Here is a 15,845-nt window from a genome sequence, read left to right as displayed (position 1 = left end):
GCTTAAGGAATCTAAGACTGTTCTACCAAGAAAGGGATCTGATACACCATGAGCTTTTTTTGAGTTTCAAGTCAAAGAGACAAGCTGACATGATTGAAGGTTGTTCTGTTCTAAATCTCATGTGAGGAAAAAAGAAATAAATAAAATGACCCTAAGGTGTGGAAAACATGGTTTGGTTACATGATTTTGAATAGAAATGCCACGAAGATCCTTAGTACATGCTGACATCATCAAAATTTACCACAAAGCCATACGATGTCCGCCAGGACCCAGACCTCATTGGACAGTGTGATGCTGGGTATTCTAACAAGCCATGGTGTATAGCAGTAGATGACATGATCACTGAGTGAATGAACACCCCTAAAAGTGTTACAGAGCAGAACAGGTGAAAAATTTATGGAACCAACCAATCTTTTGGGGAAATAGTTCTCTAGACAGCCAACTTTCAGCACTCCCAGTTACTTTGGTGTCAATGTTTAGGAGACTAATGTCTTGCATAATTGAAGAGTGGTTTTTAGAGGAGGACAGAAGGTATTTTTTGACTCTGTGATTACCTGAAAACAAATTATTCAAAGATATGTTACTGTTTTGTGTTGATTATATAGGTAGTTGATATTTGTCACATATACTAATGATCCTAAAATTCAGATATTTATTATATTTTAGTAAATGGTTAGTTATTTATGTGTGTTATTCTCCTCCTGGCAGTATATACCTTACTTGTTCAATTTTGAATTCTTATACCTAATATAAGTGGCAAACACCTACAAGGCTATTAATTAAAATTTATGGAATAGGCCCAAAGGTCATAGCTCTCTTGATTCTCACTTACACTCAGCTGCTGTGTGAAAATTTAGCACTATTATGGAAAACTGGCTCTAAGGTATTGAAAGAGAAACCACATGCTGAGTTAGAATTTGTCTTTTCAAGTAATAAAATTATAACTGACTTCCTAAGTTAATCAACAAATAAATGAACTTGATGTTTGTAAAAACAGATATAAACACTGTATTGCATTATAACCTATAACTTGGAACTATCACTTGAAAACAATTAATAGATAAGAAGATTTATCAAAGCTGATAGCTGAGACTTTTTTATTGGAAAATTTATGAAAATATTGTTTTGTATGTTCTTCCAATGATATTTTAATTTTTAAATGGACAATTAAAACTTGTGATAAAATAATGAGATTTATGTCTATCAGAGTGAATGAAGTAACTCTTAAGTTAAAACAATTAAAAATTAATGCAAAAAAGTCATTAGTCATCTCACCAAAGAAACTATATAGATGTCAAATAAATACATGAAAAGATGCTGTGTTATTCAACTTTCCATTGCTGTGACAAATACCTGAGACAAACAACTTATAAGAAGGAACGATTCATTTTGGTGCATGGTTTCAGGTATTTCAGTCCATGTTCATTTGCCCCCTCCCCTTGCATTTGGGCCTCTAGAGAGGCAGTAGTACATCAGGGTAGAAGCCATGTTTACTTTCCATGTTGAAGGAAACCTCATCACTTATTGTGGCTAGGAAGCAAAAAAACGATCCATGACAGTACTTCCTTATATAATAAGTCTCACTTTGTAAAGATTCTACCATCTCCCAAAGATCTATAGGCTGAAAACACATGAGTCTTTGGGGGAAATTTGAAGTGCAAACTATAGCAATGCTCAAAGTCATATAGCATTTGGGAACTGCAAATTAACCATGAGATACCATTACATATTTTTAGTAGCTGAAGTCCCAAACACTGATAATACCAAATGCTTGGGAAGATGTGGAGCAAGAGAAATTCTCATTAATTTCAACAGTTGCATAAAACCTACCAGCAAATGCATTTATCAGCATTATTCATCAATAACAAAAGCTGGAAGTTACCAAGATATCCTTTGATAGGAATATAGATAAACTACAGAATCAACTATTACTTAGAAATAAGAAATGAAGTTTAAAGCCATGAAAACATATGAAATGACTTTAGTTGCATATTGCTAAGTGAAAAAAAAAAAAAAATCTGAAAAGATAATAAACTACACAATTCCAAAATTCTAATACATTTAGGAAAAGGCAAGGTTACAGTGGAGTAATGGTACATATAAGATAAACCATTCTATATATTCTGGAGATAATATAAATATAAAACAATACTTTCTAATATAGTAATTATGTAATTATTTTATAAAACATATAATGTGTATATGTCTGCATGTATATATACATATATGAAATTTATATCTTTGTAATCTCTTTCTATCACTGCAGGATATTAACTAAGAGAAATTCTAGATTTGGAATAAATGTTATTGGCCTCATCATCTCCTAATGAAAACTGTAAACTTCTAATGTGTAAACATGACATATTCTACAATCGTTAGTCTTTCTTTTTAATATCCCACAATTTGATGTTTCAGTAAGGGATTCTGTCTTCTTGCCTTAGTGATTATAGATTTCATGATTCATTTGCTATCATAGAGACCACTCCCTGTGACCAGAGAATGACATCTTGTAGAGATCTCAATAATCTCCAGTCATTGATATGAATATCACTAAATTTCCCAGATCTTTTTTACATGATCTGTAAACCAACTTTTCTTTATTTTTCTCTACATTTCACATTTTATAGTCTGCTATCTCAAATGCTCTTTGAGTTAGGTAAGGTCTATATTATAAATTCATGAAACCATAAGTAAATTTTAATAAAACATTTTATTGACATTAATTGGCAGAATATAAAAATCTCTAATCATTATTTTTTTCTGGTAAGTTGTAAAAATTCCATTCCACTTCTAATTTTATGGGGAACTTAAATGAGAACCCATTTTAATAGACTAGGCTGTAAATGTGGCATATGATGATCACACACACTTTGCTTTATATATTCTCCTCCACCTTACTTTTCATATCGCTTTACTTATTTAGTTTTTCAAGAAACTGTTGTTAATTGATTAGGATTTCAGTAAAATTAAATACACCGGTTTTACCTTAATATATGTTGAAATTTAAAGAAAATTTAAAAATGTAAAAATTGTAGATGTAGTTATGTAAATTTATATACACAATTATATATGCAGAGAACAATCTGTTTACCTAGTTAGAATCCTGCTGTAAAAAAATCATTAATTTTTAACAAATATTTTTACTCCCTATGTCATAGCTACTAGAGAAATGCTATTAATCACATTAACATTATTTATAGTGAAACATTATTCATCTTGTTTGACAAAAGTGCAGTTTTCAACAGTCTCCAAAGTGCCATCTTATTACTATCATCATCACTCAAACCTGACAATTATTGACATCCATGTTTCAGGAACATACACCTCGCTTACTGACACATTCTTTTTTTTTTTTTTTTTTTTTTTTTGCGGTGCTGGGGATCAAACCCAGGGCCTTGTGCTTGCAAGGCAAGCACTCTACTGACTGAGCTATCTCCCCAGCCCCGACACATTCTTTATAACTAACAGAAGCAAACAAGAGAAGGCAATACCTTAGGTGTCTGTGACAAAAAGATGATAATTTGAGAAATAGATCAGCAAAATTTTCCCTAAACCATGTATTCTTGTCTAAGGTAAAAACAATCATCATGGCCTCTAATTTATAAACTGTTGCCCTATGGGCAAAACCATAGCAGAGATAGTTCTTGAATTCATTGGAGCAATGACCATGGAGAAATTCACAAAGGCATGTGAATTATTTTCTAAATGTTAACAAAGAAATAATAATATTAATTTAGTGAATTATTTTCTAAATGTTAACAAAGAAATAATAATATTAATTTAAGGGAAAATTTAGAGATTTTAGCAAATAATTTATATTAATTTCAACCTATAATTTTGCTTGTACTGACAAGGTCAGGACAAAAAGCTGTAAGTTCAAATACCAAGACAGGGTTTTATGAATTTATGAAATATCATGAAGTCTTTTATAAGGAACACATATAAGAATGCAATCCATTGATTTGGTTTAGGTGTTTCAGATGTCTAACCCCACCGTTTGTTACTCTCCAATTCAGTGAGTATCTTCATTAGAATTATGCATCAAATAGAAAATACTAAGTGTTTGATAACTTCACTCATTCTTTAGATTCTAAAGATGATAGTTGCTTGGGCAGGCAAAATTTATGGGCACATTTGTTAATTCTTTCCCCTTTATACTACTCATTTAGGTGTTCATTTCTCCATGTATTTAAGTATTTGATAAGTATTTTTGAGCTACCTGCTATATGACAAAGCATTATTTTACGTTCCAGATACACTACACATCACCATAAAATGAAGAGAAGATCTATTTCTACTTCTGAAGCAGTTACTAGGCCTGGAATTATTTCCATAGATGAATTTTTGAAATTTATATACTTTAGATTACTCATTTTTGCTTTACTTTGGTTCACAGTTTATACGGACTAGTCTGTTTATGATCACGTTTTACTGTTTTCAAATATAAGAAAAAGAGGGCATAAATCTCACTGTTGGATGGAGACATGAAAGAACTGGTTACTAATGCTATAGACCAGGAATTAGAAAACATTGTTTAAAAAGCCACAATAAATAGTGTTTTAGGGTTTATGAGCCCTATTTTCTTTGTCACATCTCTTCAGCTCCACTGGTGTAGTATGAAGGTAGCCATGGACAATAATACAATAGAGCATAGTAAGTTGAGTTCTAATAAAACTTTATTATGGACACTGAAATATGAAATTCATTTATTTTTTGAGTCACAAAATATCAATCTCCTTTTTATTCATTTTCAACTATTAAAATGAAGAAAACATTTACTTGTAAGCTATACAAAAGCAGGAGATTGGATTTGATCCTCACAGTTCACTGACAATATAGATATATGAAATGGAGATATAAAAAGAGTTCCCATACTTCAGTTACACATGAGATGATAGTGTAATGTAATGTAAAATACAGAAAAAATGATTCATTCTTAATTAGTCAGAGATGGATGTTTTTGAAAAAGTGAAATGACATGGTAATTAAAGAAAGTCTACAATTGGGAATGGAGGACAAGAAATTAAAAGGTATATATGTGGAAACAAGTTGTGATGTAAAGGAGAAGATGCAGAAATTCACATAATGTATCTCAATTGTTTGGAACTCATCACTGATTTGCAATTTCATATTTCATACCAATAATCTCTCAATTATTGTTCTACACATTTCTTAGTCTTATAGATCATGCCAAGTGATAAATGATTCATTTTAAAAATGTAACATTAATTACAAATAGAATGGTTTTAAATATTTAATAGCATTATATTTATTTCCAAAAAAAATCTAATAATCTAATAACATTTTTTTTTCTGGTACTGGGGACTCAATCCAGTATTGCTCTACCACTGAGCTTCATTCCCAGCCCTTTGTAAAAGTTTTCTTGTTTTTTTTTTTTTTTTTTAATTTTGAGATAAGGTTTCTCTAAATTGCCCAAGTTAACCTTGAACTCACAATTCTCCTGCTTCATCCTCTAGAATAGCTGGGATTGCACTTATGTGCCACCATGTCCAATCTCGAATAGCTTTGCATAGTCATATTAAACACAGACCTTTCATTTACTTCAAGAAATAATTGAGTTCTCTGTTATTCATCATGATTTGATATCATTGATCATTTTTTTCCTCTAACATATATATATATGTGTGTGTGTGTGTGTGTGTGTGTGTGTATGTGTGTGTATGTGTGTATATATATATATATATATATATATATTTATAACCTAGAGCTTCACTATTTTCTTTCCTCCTTCCAGGTCTCATCTGCTATGGAAAAGGGTTTAAGAGGTAATTAGAACTTGGAATCTGATGCCTGGAGAATGAGATTAAGAGTCATAAAAGATCCTTCACTCATGTGGAATTGGCAGATTTGTACTTTTAGCTTCTGCAGTTTGAGGACAGAGTTTTCTCCCTCCAGAGTATGCAGCTGTCACCAAAGGAATCTACCTGTGCCTTGATCTTGAATTTCCCAGTCTCCAGAAATCTGAGAAAACAGACTGGACTAAAACAGAAGTGTATACTCAAAGAATAATAACAGATAGAATTCCTGCCTTCCAAAAACTTTTCTTTTAAACAAAGGCTATGCATAAGCTATTTATGGTGCTAAGCTCCAAACCAAGCCTAATGCAAGAGTCCTCACTTGTTACCACGGTTGAAATATTCTTTACTCAAGAGCTAAGCCACACCGATTAATTCATCTCTGTAAAGTTTCCCACCAAAATACTTGCAGAGCAGACATTCTGGGAATTTGCTACAAATAGTACTTAATCTGATTAATTTCTGCTTCATTTACTTGTTGAATTTTGTTTACATTCAGTAGAAATATTTTGAAGTCTAAATAATATGCTAAGAATTTAAGAGTTGGAGAATGGTTCTAGCAGAAAAGGAAAATAATAATATGTTGAGAATGAAGAAGGACAGTGTTTTCTGAACATTTTTCAATTTTCCAGGTGTGTTACTGAGGATTTAGAAACATTCACGATTCCATGGTGATGTGGTTGTCTTGCTGGTGTAGGAAAGCTCTCTCCATGATCCTGGGGATTCTATGTCACAGGTATTCTGAAACATTCTCCATCAATGCTGAGCTTAGTAAAACCTTTACTATCTGGTGACTGGTAGTCACACAGGCCAAGTGTCAACAGTCTTACAGTGCTGTAAAAACACACCTTGCTTGGGACAAAAAGTTCTGATTTTTTAGTTTTCATTTTTTAAATTAATCAGTACAGCTATAAATGCATTGGTCTGAAACATTTTTCTTGTTATCCTTCAATAAATAAATGCCTTTCTCAAGAAAATCGTGAACATCCCCAAATTGTGAACAACATTTTGACCAAAATTCCATATATAGTATGTATCCATTCCTTCATGTGCACAGTAATGATTCATTGCCTTAGCAGTAGTTGCTTCTCTGGGAGATTGATATGCATATACATACATATATGTGTGTACATATATATGTGTGTATACACATGCACACATGTAAATATATACATGTGTGTGTGAATGGCATATTTGAATGAATTTCAATTATAAAAATATGGATTCTATAAATAGGATCAAAATCCCAATCCTAGACCATTTTGTAATTCTTTTTCAAGTTTTCTGTGGCTAAAATGAAGTGCCTACATTTTAGAAAAGTCTTATATTTTTCTATTATCACTGCAGCATGCTCTCTTTATAATGTCTTGAATATTTACTTGAGTATTTACTTTCCTAATATATACTACATATACATATAGCTATTATGTTCCATAATTATATATTTAGGTAAATATGTCTTATGTGAAATTATGTATAATATAAAAATGAGTTCACACTAAATTACTAGATTGCCCTTCAATAGTTACTTTTTTTGTACATTTCAGAAAGTTTTTAACAGCTAAGCTTCTTCTGAAATATGAAGTTCCTACTGAGTACTCTGAAGAGACCTTTCTGATGTGTCTAATTGAGTGCCAAGTGGGCATGAACTGGGTAATTGTTCCCTATAGCACTTACTGCATTGTAGATGTTCAAAGCACTTTTAAACAATGACAGTAGTAACAATGTCCCCTAGCCCCAATAGGATGTTCCTTCATTTGCTGCTCTCTGCTGGGTACATTACAAGATCTATTCTCACAGTGAAAATTGCTTGGATTGTGACTCTTTCCATTATTTGGCATCAAGAATTTGACATCATTCTTTCACTATATTTATTGGTATTTTGGCATTTCTTCTACTCAGGAGATATGGGAGTTGGCTTGTCTCTGTGCCATCCTTTACCTCTGAAAAATACCTCATAGCAAATTCATACAAAGTTTCTTAATTTATATTATTTTAATGAGAAAATCTATAGTTAGAATTAAAAAATGTAAGTTTTCCTTTTCTCAAGGTAGAAAAAAGTCACCAAATGAAAACCAGAGGTTTCATTCAATTTTGATGTCATGTCTCATGATGTTATTCAATTTCTATGTGAGTGTAATAAATCACAGAGACATTTATCTTTCCATTCCAATAGATCATCAGAAAGCTGAAGGGAAGCTTTTACATTATTGCAAATTCCCAATAGCTTCTCCTGTAATAAACCTTTGCCCACTAAAAATCTTGATTGCTTTCTTGTACAGTTTCACATGCTTGCATTACCTAATCTGTGCACTCTTGAGATATGACAATAGAACTAATTATTTCATTTTGTTATGTAAAGATTGTTATGATTTAGATATGAGTTGTCCCTTAAAAGTTCATATTGAGACAATGCATGAATTTTCAGAGGTGAGATGATTAGATTATAAAAGGATTAATGTAATGAGTAGATTAATCCACCAAAATGGGATAACTGGGTAGTAACCGTAGGCTGGAAGAAGTAGGTCACTGGGAGTGTGCTGTTGGGGTTCATATTTTGTTCCTGGTCAGCTGAGCTCTCTCTCTACATTCTGGTTGTCATATCCTGCACTGCTTTCCTTTTGCCATGCCCTTCCATCATAATGTTCTGCCTCACCTCAGGCCCGGAGCTATGAAGTCAGTCAACCAAGAACTGAACCTCTGAAATGCTGAGCCAAAACAAGCTTTTCTTTCTCTGCATTATTCTTGTCAGGTCTTTTTGTCACAGTAATACAAAAGTTGAGTAAAACAAGGACAGTATGAAAACTACTATTCATAGAAAGCTGATTTTAAATGCAGTCTGTAAAAAAATAAAAGATAAATTAAAAAAAGAAAGCTGATTTTATTTATTTATTTTTTGTGTGCTAGGGATTGAACACAGCGCCTTGTGCATGTGAGGCAAGCACTCTACCAACTGAGCTATATTCCCAGCCCACTAATTTTATTTAGATATTAAAAGACAAACTTTTGGAAAACAATAAAATTATATATACCCTGCATATAAAATATGTCACAACTGCATGCACAGTCCACCCAAAATGTGGCAATCAGCTTTGTCATCTAGTATTTCCTCACTAATGTCATGCAATTCAGATTTCTAGTTCTATAAGAATGAAAACAGATAGCAAAAACTCAATTTTCAGGTCTGTAACAAGGTCTATAGATAAATTGAGAAAAATAAGGCCTTGCTTCATTCAAAGTAGGTGGTTGGATAATGTGTTTCATGCTACTCAAATTACTAATGAAATTGTGAGTATTTAGCTCAATCTTTCAAAGTTTCAGGAGTACTAATCATGTCTTCATTCCGCCTCCTGCCATCTTTTTAGATGGTGAGAAAATGAATAAGCAGAGAATATATTTCATGAAATAAACTATTATTTCTGGCAAGCACTTAAACTCCAAACCCCAATATATATCTGATGATATAAAATGAATCAGGTGGAAAACTGTGTTTTACTTATAGCAAGAATATATAATATCTACTTAATATATTTCAGTTATGCTGTTAAGCATTTTACATTTCATTTCATCTTTAAAGCAACTATATGGAGTGTTATTATTATTACTTTACAGACAAGAAAACAAACTATAGAGATTAGTTAACTTGTTCTAGGTCATTTTGTATCAATAATAAATTCAAGATTCTAATTCAGATATTCAAGTGCAATGGTCCATGAGTCTAATGCAAAGAAATGATTTAGGTGGTCTCTCATACTTAAAATGTCTTAAATTTCCTTTCATTTTTCCTCAGTAAGTCAAATCACTACTGGAGTTCTCTGTATCTTAATCCTCAATGTCAAAGTAAGTTACTAACAACCCACTCTGAGCTACAGCAAGCCAAAGGGAATTTATTCTAATACAGGGGAGTTGATTCTCATTTTGCTATTAGTCTCCTCCCTAAGTCTTGAGTCTAAATGATACAGCACATTTGACATATCCTTTTCTGTTTTCTTATCTGGATGTGGAATTATTCTCAGTCTAGATGAGAAGTAGAAATACATTAGTCAATCTTGACTCTAGTGAAAATAAAAATCCAATTTGCAGTATACAAAACACAAGTAGAAATTAGACATTTTTGCATTTTTGAAAGAATAAGGTTCATATGGTATTCGTTTATTGATTCTCTGCCCTGATGACATGCATATATATATAGATGTACCTATATATGTGCATGCATATATTCATGTATACATATGTGTATAGTCTGAAAAATAGTGTGAAGGGAAATTTTATTAAGATGCTCTATTATTTTAATATTTTGCCTATAAAAGTGAATTTACCAAACACAATGCAAGGAATGATTACTATAAGGTCTATATATCTTAGATTCATTATACCCCAAAGGATAAATTTGTCAAGGACTTATCAGTGTTTGGTATTGAGAAACAGTTGGAAATAACAGATAACAAATGATAGACCCAAGAAACATTGCCTGGAAGGCTTAACTCCCCTACACATTTGTGTGAAAATTGAATCGAATGCTCATTTCTGTGATAGGTTCTGAGGAACAGTATAATTTCAATTTTTTCATTGATAAAACATGATCAATATCTTGTAAGAACATTTTCTATTTATGAAAGTTCAGAAATTTAATTTGAGGAGTCACATTAAAGAGAAAAATGATTGACAGCATTCAGAGACTTACTTAGAAGCTTTATGAATGAATAAAGGAGTTATATATACAATCATATAAAATTTCTCTATTTATACAATAATTTTATGGATTAATAGGATTCTGATATTTCCATGTATGTGTATAGCATGCATTGGTTTTATCTAACCACCCTTCTTCCACCCTGGGTTCCTCCTCCAGGTTAGCTTTTCCTCTCGCTACCAATCACCATTCTCAATTCAGGTAGATACTCTCAGGTCTGTAGTACAAATACAAGAGAATCAGTGAATATTTTAGCAATGGGAAGGTATGAAGAGATGAGAGAACAAAGGTGTATATTTCAAGACTGAATCCACAGCAGAGGAATTCAATGAAACATGAATAACAGTTGTGATGTAACATTGTGTAGATAGACTATAATCCCAACCCAGAAATATTATTCAATAGCATTGTCATCTAAAAATGAGGATATATAGAAATCTTTTCCTTCATGAATTGCTTCAAAACACTTCATATCATTAAGAGTGCATGCACGGTTTCAGTGTAATTATTTCTATGAAAATGCATTACATGAAATTAATTTGCATTGCTAGACAAACATTGACAAAATTGAACCAATTGTTCATGGTGGTTTATTACAACTGACTTGAAGTTGTGAGGAAAAATATAAAGGTAACTATAGTACAGTGGCCTCATGTGGAAAGTGTTCTATGTCAGTCCTATAAAATGTTGTGGCAGAGAAATGATAAAAGGAAATATCTAGTTATTTCTAAATGTCATGACAGAGAATAACTCTGTATGGTCATTACATCACCTTTCAAATATCTGCTAAACTTAAAAGGCTCTGTGTTAACTCAAAGAAACAGAGAGATGAAAAGAGATTTCTTTCTGTATCAATGTGCTAATCGTTATGTATCTTAATTTCTTAGATACTGTTTGCAAGAAGTTACATTAATAAAAATATCTGATCAATATTCTTTGCTTATGGGATTCTTCCATATACCCACCTATTCCTTTTCTGTAAGTCAGTTACTATATTTTTTTAAAGCATTATGCACTAAATGAGTATCATTAAATAGAATTGCTCTCTATCTACAGTTAATACTGAATATGTTTTGGTGAAATACTCAGTCTAAAGATTATAGGCAGTTTTAGGCTTTATTCTCTTTGCTGACTCTAAGAACAGAGAATAGAGCATAAATAACATCTCTCAGTTTACGTACATGCTGTCTTAGTCAGCTTTTTCAATACTCTGACCAAAAGACCTGACGAGAACAATTTTAGAGGAGGAAAAGTTTATTTGGGGCTCATGGTTTCAGAGGTTTTAGTCCACAGATGGTCAATTCTATTGCTCTGTGTCTGAGATGAGGTAGAACATCATGGCAGAAGAGTGTGATAAAGAAACGACGCTCAGGACATGGAACCAGGAAGAGAGACAGACTCCCACCACCACAGACAAAATATATGTCCTAAAGGCAAATCATAAATGCCACCTTCTCCACTAAAACTGCACCTTCCTACAGTTAACACCCAGCTAAACCATATCGGAAGATTAACACACAAATTAGGTTAGGGGTTTTATAGGGCTGGGGAGATAGCTCAGTAGGTATAGTGCTTGCCTTATAAGCACAAGGCCCTGGGTTCGATCCCCAGCACCAAGAAAAAGGAAAAAGGCTCTTATAACCCAATCCTTTCACATCTGCATCTGAATTTTCTTGCATTTTCTCATATATAACAATTTGGGGGATAATCATAGCTAAATCATAACACTGTTGAATGTATATAATATTAAGAATAATTATAATATATAATGTTAGTAAATAAAAAACATCATTTTGTTAAATGAATTAAAATAACACATCCAAATATTTTATAAAGATGCTAATATAGTTTGAATCCATCCCATTTATTGATTTGTCATTTTACTTCTCGCATTTTAGAAGTCTTGCTTAGGAAGTCAGATCCTAGGCTGACATGGGGAAGATTTGGGCCTACTTTTTCTTCTATTAGGGGCAGGTTCACTGTTCTAGTGCCTAAGTCTTTGATCCACTTCAAGTTGAGTTTTTGGGTAGGATAAGAGATAGGGGTTTAAAATAACTTTGATACATGTAGCATGGATTCAAGCTAAAAAGCTTCTTTTCAGAAAAGAAAACAATCAAAACATGAAGAGAGAGCCTACAGAATGGTAGAAAACCTTTACCACATGGACCTCAGATAGAAGAACATTGATCTCCAGGATTTACAAAGAACTCAAAAAACTTCACAACAGAAAATAAATAAATAACCCAATCAATAAATGGGCTAAGGAACTGAGCAGGCACTTCTCAGAAGAAGAAATACAATCAATCAACATATATATGAAAAAAATGTTCATCTTCAGCAATTAGAGAAACGCAGATCGAAACTACTGTAAGATTTCATCTCACCCCAGGTGGAATGGCAATTATCAAGAATGTAAACAACAATAAATGTTGGTGAGGATGTGGGGAAAAAGATACACTCATACATGGCTGGTGGGAATGTAAATTTTAACAACCACTATGGAAAGCAGTATGGAGAGTCCTCAGAAAACTCTCAATGGAACCACCATTTGAACCAATTATCCCACTACTCAGTTTATACCCAAAGGACTAAAATTCGACATATTACAGTGATACAGCCACATCAATGTTTATAGCAGTTTAACTCACAATAGCTGAACTTTGGAACCATCTAGGTGCCCTTCAACAGATGAATGGATAAAGAAAATGTCTCTCTCACACACACACACACACACACACACACACACACACACACATATACATGTGATTTATGTATTTGTGTATATGATGGACTATTACTCAGCCTTAAAGAAGAATGAAATTATGGCATTTGATGGTAAATGAATGGACCTGGAGAATATCATACTAAGTGAAATAAGTTAATCCCAAAAAACCAAAGGCAGACTGTTTTCCCTGTTATGCAATGATAATTCACAATAAGGTTGAATGGGGGCTAGGGAAGAATAGAGTTACTTTAGATTAGAGAGAGGGAAGTGCAGGGTATGGGGGTAGTAAGAGTAGTAGAATGAATTGGACATTATGACACGATGTGCATATATGATTACATGACTGGTAGGATTCCTTCCACATCATGTAAAACTAGAAGAATGAGAAATTATGACTCCATTTATATTATGTCATAATGCATTTTATCATGTATAACTAGCCAGAACAAATAAATTTTAAAAACATAATAAAAATTTTAAAAAGATGCTAGTATTAGTAAGCATTTAAAAATTATAGGTCATATTGTGTTTATTATTGCAATAACTTCACTAATAACTTTCCTTTCATTTGAAAAAAATTTGCTTTCACTCAAAATGAGTAAACAAATCCTATGTAATTATGTACTCTTTTTAAAGTTCTATACAGTTCTACTCTATGACTGAAGATTAGTTTAACGGTACATCTATTGAAAAATAGATTGTTTCTTTTAGTCCTTATTGTAATTATAAGCATTACTGTTGAGATAAAACTGCAAGGCAAAATAGTTATATACTTTCAAAGAATTTACCTAATTTACTGTTTCAAAAATCAGATAGCAGAAAGAATGTAAACCAAATTTCACTAAATACTTCTATCTTCCTGTATAGTCTGTACCTATCTATGCTTTCACTAATGGCACTTGAGTGTATCTGATTTTCTGATTCCTCATCATTTCTTTCAGGTATCCAAATTTGCTGGGTGAAAAAATTACTCGATATTTTAAATTACTGTTACGTTTAGTAATTAGTTAAGTTGAATATTTTTCCATATAATCACTGGTAATTTGTCTTCTATTTTTTCATGATAAATTATTAGCAATTTAGCAGGCATTAGGACCTGTTAAAACCCACTTAGTCTTCCAGTACTTACTTACTATCCATAGGTAGAAAACCAATTTTCTATTATATCAATTGTCCCTGCTCTGGAATAGCTTTCTTCTTTGCACTATTTAGGCCTAACTATTCAGTGCCTGGCTACTGTCACCTCCGGTGGCCTGGAGGAACCCACACCTCGTGCAATCTCTACCACATGCTACCCCTTCTCCACACAGAGACGCGGTCACCCTGCTTTAGCTCCTACTCTTCACAACTGGATTGCTCATCAGAGTAGAGGCCCCTCTTTACCCATTTGGCTTCAATCCTGCTCTGTACTGCTCCTCATATTTTGGATTGTGCCTTATCCCATTCAGAATGGATCTAACACACTTGAAGAAAACGCCATGGATGTGGTCTCAGGCTCCCAGTTTATCTGCCCATTGTATGAAGCACATTCCCTGCAAGCCTGTATTCAACCCACCAGGATGTGAAGCCCTGTGCTGAGCTCTCAGCACCACTGTGTATATGTGCTCACCCCTGTTAGGTACTGACGATGAAGCTGCTTCCTTTGAAGGGCCCTTACTCACCTATATTAGGCTTCAGCAATTCAGAGAAAGGCACAATTACATTTGCAAAAATAGTTCCTTCAAGAATGTTACAGTCATAGGTCCCAGGGATTAGAAGTAAATATAATTTGGGGGGGGGTCACCATTCTCCTCCAAAACAAAGTAATAAGTACATTCCAATATACAAGTGACTTTCAGGCCCTACGTGAAGGAAATTAGAAGTAGCCTATAAGCACAGGAAGCAGGCCTCGACATCATTATTCATAAGGAAATGCAAAGTCCAACCAACAGAGCCACCTGTGCACAACTACTTGAAAAATTAAAACGCACAGACAATAAGAATTTCCATGAAGTATATTTTATATTTTTGGGAGTTTTCCCAATTGTCAGAGAATACTTTCACTAACTCAGGTTATGAAGGTATTAAATGTATTCATTTTTTTCCTTAAATCTCTAATCTATAATTTACTTCCAATTAATTTTTGCATTTGGTTTAATTCAAAGTATTTTGTTTGTTTTATATACACAGAAATCCATTTTTCCACAACCATTTATTAAATGGAAATTATTTTTCCATTGAAATTGATCTGGCAATTTTGTTTAAAATTAAGGTTTCATATAACTGGACTTCTATTACTTGCATATCTATTCTAGTCTAATGATAACTTTCTTTTTCCTTCCAACAACACCTCACTTTTTAAATCATTGTAGCTGAGTAATCATAGTATTTGAGTCAGTATTAAAAACAGATAATGTGGCTGGTCATGGTGGTGCACACCTGCAATCTCAGCAACTTGGTAGGCAGTAGAATGAGCAATGCAAATTTAAAGCCAGCCTTAGTAACTCAGTGAGACCCTAAGCAACTTAGCTAGACTCTGTCTCAAAATAATAAATAAATAAATAAATAAATAAATAAATAAATAAATAATTTTTAAAAAGGTCTGGGAATGTGACTCAGTAGTGAAGTGCTC

Source organism: Sciurus vulgaris (genome assembly GCF_902686455.1).
Source record: "Sciurus vulgaris genome assembly, chromosome: 9".
Lineage (NCBI taxonomy): Eukaryota > Metazoa > Chordata > Mammalia > Rodentia > Sciuridae > Sciurus > Sciurus vulgaris.
This window is presented reverse-complemented; position numbering follows the sequence as displayed.